Raw genomic sequence first — 6,007 nt, 5'->3', positions numbered from 1 at the left:
AAAAGGGCGGCTAGAGCGGCCCGAAGCCAGCCGGGAGGACCGCGCTATCAGGGAGCATGCGCGCAGCGCCACCCCACGGCCGAAGTCGGATGTGGGCCCTAGCGAAGCGAAGTGCGCAGGCGCGCTTTTGAGTCCTTGCTCCTGTAGGGGATAAAGGGGGAAAAAAGCGCGCTTCCTTTTGCGGTTGCCGCTCATCCTTTATTTGCGAGCATTCTCCAGGATCCGTGTCAGGTGGAGCTCCTAAAGGTTTGGGGTACTTTATGAGCAGTTTGGGGGCGGTTGTTGTTCAGTCGCGTAGTCGTCTCCGACTCTTTGCCATCCCATGAACTGCAGCACGCCAGGCTTCCCGTCCTTCAGTGTCTCCCAGGAGTTTGCTCAAACTCATGTCCATTGAATCGATGATGCCATCCAGCCATCTCATCCTCTGCCCTCCCCTTCTCCTTTCGCCTTCCATATTTCGCAGCATCAGGGTCTTTCCCAATGAGTGGGCTCTTCGCGTGGGGGCGGGGGCGGGTGAAGTATTCATTCATTCAATAAATATTCTTTGGATGACTGTGACTGACCCTTTGGGGGTGAAGCAGCAAGCAAAACAAGCCCTCAAACAGCTAACATTTTAATTGGGGAGGACAACATTTACATATGTAAATCATTCGAATGGTGCTCCTTGCTGGGAAGAGAGTTTGTGGATGTGGCAGGCATGAGAGTGTGGCAGGTTAACTGACAGCAAGGAAGAGCAGGAGGGTACCGTAGGAAAAGGAGCGGTGGGTTCAGGAAGCGTGGGTGTCACAGAAGGCCGCTGAGGCGGGAACAGAGAGGGAAGGGAAGTGAAATGAAGCGGGTAAGAGGGCGGACTCTGACCCTGCTGGCCCAGGCAGGAGTTGGGCTATTCATCTAGAGGACAAAGGCAAGTTGTTGACTTCTGAGCAAGTCATTGACATGACCCTGTTGGTAGAAAGATTCCTTTGACTACTGTGTGCAGAACCGGTGTTTAGAAGAGGATTGGAGTGGAGATGAAAAGACACATTAGGAGACTGTTTACTAGATCGAGGCAACAGTCCCTGGAGTGGCCTGAGTCAGCTGATGGCCGTCCGGTGGACTTTATTTAGGAGATAAAACTGTCAAAGCTTGACCATGGATTGGTTGTGGGTGGTGATGGAAAGAGATGTGTCAAAGATTCAGATTTCTGGCAAGAACAGCTAGGTTTCTAGAGAGGGAGAATTTTCAGTTTGGACATGTTGATGCTGTTTCTGTTGTTTTTTGCTTTGTTTTTGACTGTGCAGCACAGCTTTTGGGATCTTAGTTCCCTGACTGGGGATTGAACCTGGGACCTTGGCTGTGAAACTTGGTGGCCTAACCACTGGACTGCCAGGGAATTCCCTGGACGTGTTGAGTTTGAGATGCTTTTGAGATATGCAAGAAAAGGAATCAGATCATTCCTTAGACAGAGAGGACTAGAGCTCAAAGCAGAGGGTTTGTGAGCAGAGACAACAGAGAGTGAGCAGCTGGAGAGGCAAAGGGAGCGGAGGTGCCCCAGAACCCAGGGTGAGGAGGGCATGGCCAACAACATGGCATGCTCCTGAGAGATCCAGTTAGAAGATAACCGAAGAAAACCCATTAGATTTAGCTGTCCTAGGCCCTTGACCCAGGCGGTTCTGATGGGATGGTGGGACAGAAACCCAGATGCACTGAGTTGAGGAGTGGCAGGGAAATGGAGACATGAAGACCTTGAGAATAGGTGATTCCTCCCAGTTGGTGGATTCAGAAGAAGGAGGGAAGGGAACATGGGTTTGAGGGAGGGTTTTTTCTTTTAGCTTGGGAGAAACTTGAGCCTGTTTAAAATCTGAAAGAAAGGCTTAATAGAGAAGAGCTAACATTCAGAAGGGGGAAGAGGGAGGCAGTCTACGACTGGGATGGTGCTGTCCTACCAACACAGCAAGCTCCGCATGGCCCAAGGTGGCTCCTTGAGTTCAGCCATTTCATCTGAGTTCAGCCAGCAGAAAGGAAAGAGAAAAGTAGGAAGATGGCATTTGCTTCCTCCTTTTTTTTCTTTTTCCAAATTAACATTTACTTGTAAGAAGTCTCACTAGCTTCCCAGGTGGCACTAGTGGTAAAGAACCTGCCTGCCAATGCAGGAGACATAAGAGACACAGGTTTGATCCCTGGGTCAGGAAAGATCCCCTGGAGGAGGGCATGGCAACCCGCTCCAGTATTCTTGACTAGAGAATCCCCATGGACAGAGGAGCCTGGTGGGCTACAGTCCATAGGGTCGCACAGAGTCAGACACAACTGAAGGGACCTAGCATGCAAGCACACATGCAATCTCACTGGCTTCCCAGGTGGCACTAGTGGTAAAGAATCCACCTGCCAATGCAGGAGATGCATGAGACGTTCAATCCCTGGGCTGGGAAGATCTGGAGTAGGAAATGGCAATCCACTCCAGTGTCCTTGCCTGGAAAATTCCATGGACGAAGGAGCCTGGCACACAATCTCCCTTCTCTTATAAGGAGACCCCAGAAGTGCCTCATGAAGCTTCTCCTTACATCTCAATGGCTGTAACCTAGCCCCATGACCACATCTTGGTGAAAAGGAGGTCAGGAAATGAAGGCTTTGGATGGAGCTACATAGTGACCAACTTGCTGTTGACAAGTGACAAGTTGCTGTTACAGAAAAAGGATTGGGAAATGAATACCAAGAGGCTAGGTGCAGTCTCTGCAATGAAGGTAGGAGAGGCCTGGTGGTTTGTCTATTGAGAAAAAGTCGAAAGAATTAAGATTTGGAGTCCAGCCCACTTCTTTCTAATTCTTGCCCCATATCCTTTCACCTGTGTGACCTTGAACAAGCCACCCGCCCTCTCTGAGCCTCAGTGTCCTCTGTAGAATGGGAGTGATAATCTACCTGGCCAAATGACTGCAAGGATTAAATGAGATGCCACAGGAAGACCTGACCTATGATAGGTGCTGATGTTAATTACATTCAGATTACAATTTAATGTTTTAAAAAGAGAATACACACACCTCCAGCACCTACTGGATGCCAGGAACTTGTTGGATGTTTTTTCATCATACATTTATTTACTTCTCACTCCAACCTGGTTAGATGGGTATTGTAATCATCCTAAAATAAAGCAGGAAATGCCAATTCAGTGAGTCAGCCAACAGAAATGTCAGGATTTGAACTCCAGTCTTTGACTCTTCGTCTTCCTCTCAGGTCCTAGGACAGAGCTTCTCAAAGGGTTTTGGGGACTTCCTGGTGGTCCAGTAGCTAAGACTCCCCACTTCCAATGCAAAGGGTCTGAGTTTGATCCCCAGTCAGAGAACTAGATCCCGCAAGACACAACTAAAGAACCAGCATGCCTCAATGATGAGTGAAGATCCCGCATGCTGCACCTGAGACCTTGTGCAGCCAAATAAATATTTTAAAACGAAATAAAATAAGCAGTTTTTTAAAATTAAAAATAGTAAAAGAGTTTTGACATTTCCTGACAGAGATGATAGGAGCATCTTGTTATTTGTAGCAAGCACTTATCCACCGTACTGGAGTTTATGGATAATGAATGACATGGCTGGAAGCTCTTAGATAACTTCTGGATGGAGGCTGATTGCAGAGGGACCAACCCTGTGGTTAGAGGGCTGGAGCTTTAGGTCCCCCACCCTCCACCCGTGGGGAGGAGAGAGGGGCTGGAAAGGGAGTTAATCACCAGTGGCCAATGATTCAATCAATCATGCCTGTATAATGGAACGTCCATAAAAACCCTCAGTGAGGGGGTTTGGAGAGCTTCTGGGTTTTGAATACGTCCTCTTGCTAGGAGCGTGGCACACCTCAAACTCCGTGGAGACGGAAGCTCTGCTCTCTGCACCTTACCAGAGCTTACCTACGTGCCTCTTCATGTGGCTGTTTGTGTCCTTTGTAATAAACCAGCAATAGTAAGGTGTTGCCCTGAGTTATGTGAGCTGTCACAGCAAATTATGGAATGGGAGGAGGGGGTCAAGGGAATCTAATTTGTAGCCAAATTTGACAGAAATGTGGGAAACCTTTGGACCCTCTGCTTGCAACTGAAAAGGAGGACAGTCTTGTGGCACTCGACCCTTAACCTGTGGCACGTGTGCATGCTAAGTCGCTTCAGCCGTGTCTGACTCTGCAACCTTGTGGACTGTAGACCACCAGACTCCTCTGTCCATACTGGAGTGGGTTTCCATGCCCTCCTCCAGGGGATCTTCCCAACCCAGGGATCTAACCCACGTCTCTTACATCTCCTGCATTGGCAGGCAGGTTCTTTACCACTAGCGCCACCTGGGAAACCCTCTTAACCTGTGGGGTCTGCACTAACTCCAAGTGGTTAGTGTTAGAATGAATTAAATTACAGGGCACTCCATTGGTATCTGCAGAGGACTGGGGAATTGTTTGCTGGGGGAACCCACAAGCTTGGCCTCAGAAGTGTCCTGCTGTTGTGGGTTAAAACATGTCAGTAGGAGATTTCAAGGCCTTTCCTGGAAACCCTGTGAGGTAGGCAGACCCTCCAAGGCCCTTCCCAGATCAGCCTCAGCTTAACTGCTTCAAGTTTCTCAAACAACCACGTGTTTCCTGCTGCCATCTTTGTCCCTGTTGTTCCCATGCATGCCTGCCCAGTGAACTTCTGCTCCATCTTCAAAGCCCCTTAGCAAATGAAAGCCCTTGGCATTTTTCTTGATCCTCTTGGAGAGGAAGAATTTCCCTTTGCCTTTCAAGATTCTTTTTGGCTGGTCTAATAGAATTAAATTGGCAAAAGACAGATCAACAGGAGAAAAACAATCAAATTTAATTTCTTCCATACAGGAGCCCCAAACATATGAAGCTCAAAGAAGTGACCAAGCAGGCAGCTTTTATAACTTGCAGACAAAGAAACAATTATTTGTGAAGTTTGGACAAAACAAAAGCCTTTTTGCTTGGGATAGGAAGTTAATGAAGGAGTAACAAAATTTGTTTAGGCAGACTTCTTGGCCTTGAGACCTTGCATTTCATGTGTCTAGAGGTAAGGATTTCTTCTCTCATCCTGGTACACAGAGAATAGCTTCACATGGGAGATTTATTTCCTGCTTTCAGGGGGACAAAGGAAGGGAAAAGAGTTCTCCCATTGGCTGTTACCCAAGAAACTTTAATTCAAAATAATCAATTTGCCAAAGTGGCATATTTGGGGGCAGCCTACCCTTAACCCCATCAGTTCCCTCACTACAAATCACACCCTCAGTCATCTTTTGATCATTTAAAACCATGATTATTGTTTGGAGTGACCTTTCCAAGGACAGGAACAATGGCAGCTCAGCTCTGGGTCGCCTCACAGGCCCCCGGGAAGCTGCTTAGTGACCATGTGTGGCATCACATCGGTTAGAGTGAGATGGAGGTGAATGGACACATTGGTAGATGAGGCAAGTGCGGAAGATAGTCCTAAGGTTCCCAAATGACTTAAGGGAAGCTGGAATTGCAACTTGGGGCTTCCAGACATACACCCACCAAGCCTCTTTCCATCCCTAACCCCTAACCAATGCACCCTGATGGGTCTCTTTCCAGAATTCCGCAAGTTGGATATTCTAGGGAGCAGAAAGACACTGGGCTCAGCATGGCACTTGGGAGAACAAGTATGAAGTCATCATGCCTCCTGTTTACAGGATGCTGAGCTATGGTTTTTCCAGTGGTCATGCATGGATGTGAGAGTTGGACTATAAAGAAAGCTGAGCGCCGGAGAATTGATGCTTTTGAACTGTGGTATTGGAGAAGACTCTTGGGAGTCCCTTGGACAGCAAGGAGATCCAACCAGTCCACCCTAAAGGAAATCATATTGGAAATCATATTCGTCCTGAATATTCATTGGAAGGACTGATGCTGAAGCTGAAACTCCGATACTTTGGCCACCTGATGTGAAGAACTGACTCCTTGGAAAAGACCCTGATGCTGGGAAAGATCGAAGAGGGGAGGAGAAGGGGATGACAGAAGATTAGATGTTTGGATGGCATCGCCGATTCAATGGACATGA

The sequence above is a fragment of the Giraffa tippelskirchi genome, chromosome 4, assembly GCF_054371585.1.
Source record: "Giraffa tippelskirchi isolate mGirTip1 chromosome 4, T2T-mGirTip1v1.2.pri, whole genome shotgun sequence".
NCBI lineage: Eukaryota > Metazoa > Chordata > Mammalia > Artiodactyla > Giraffidae > Giraffa > Giraffa tippelskirchi.
Note: the sequence above shows the minus strand (reverse complement) of the source record.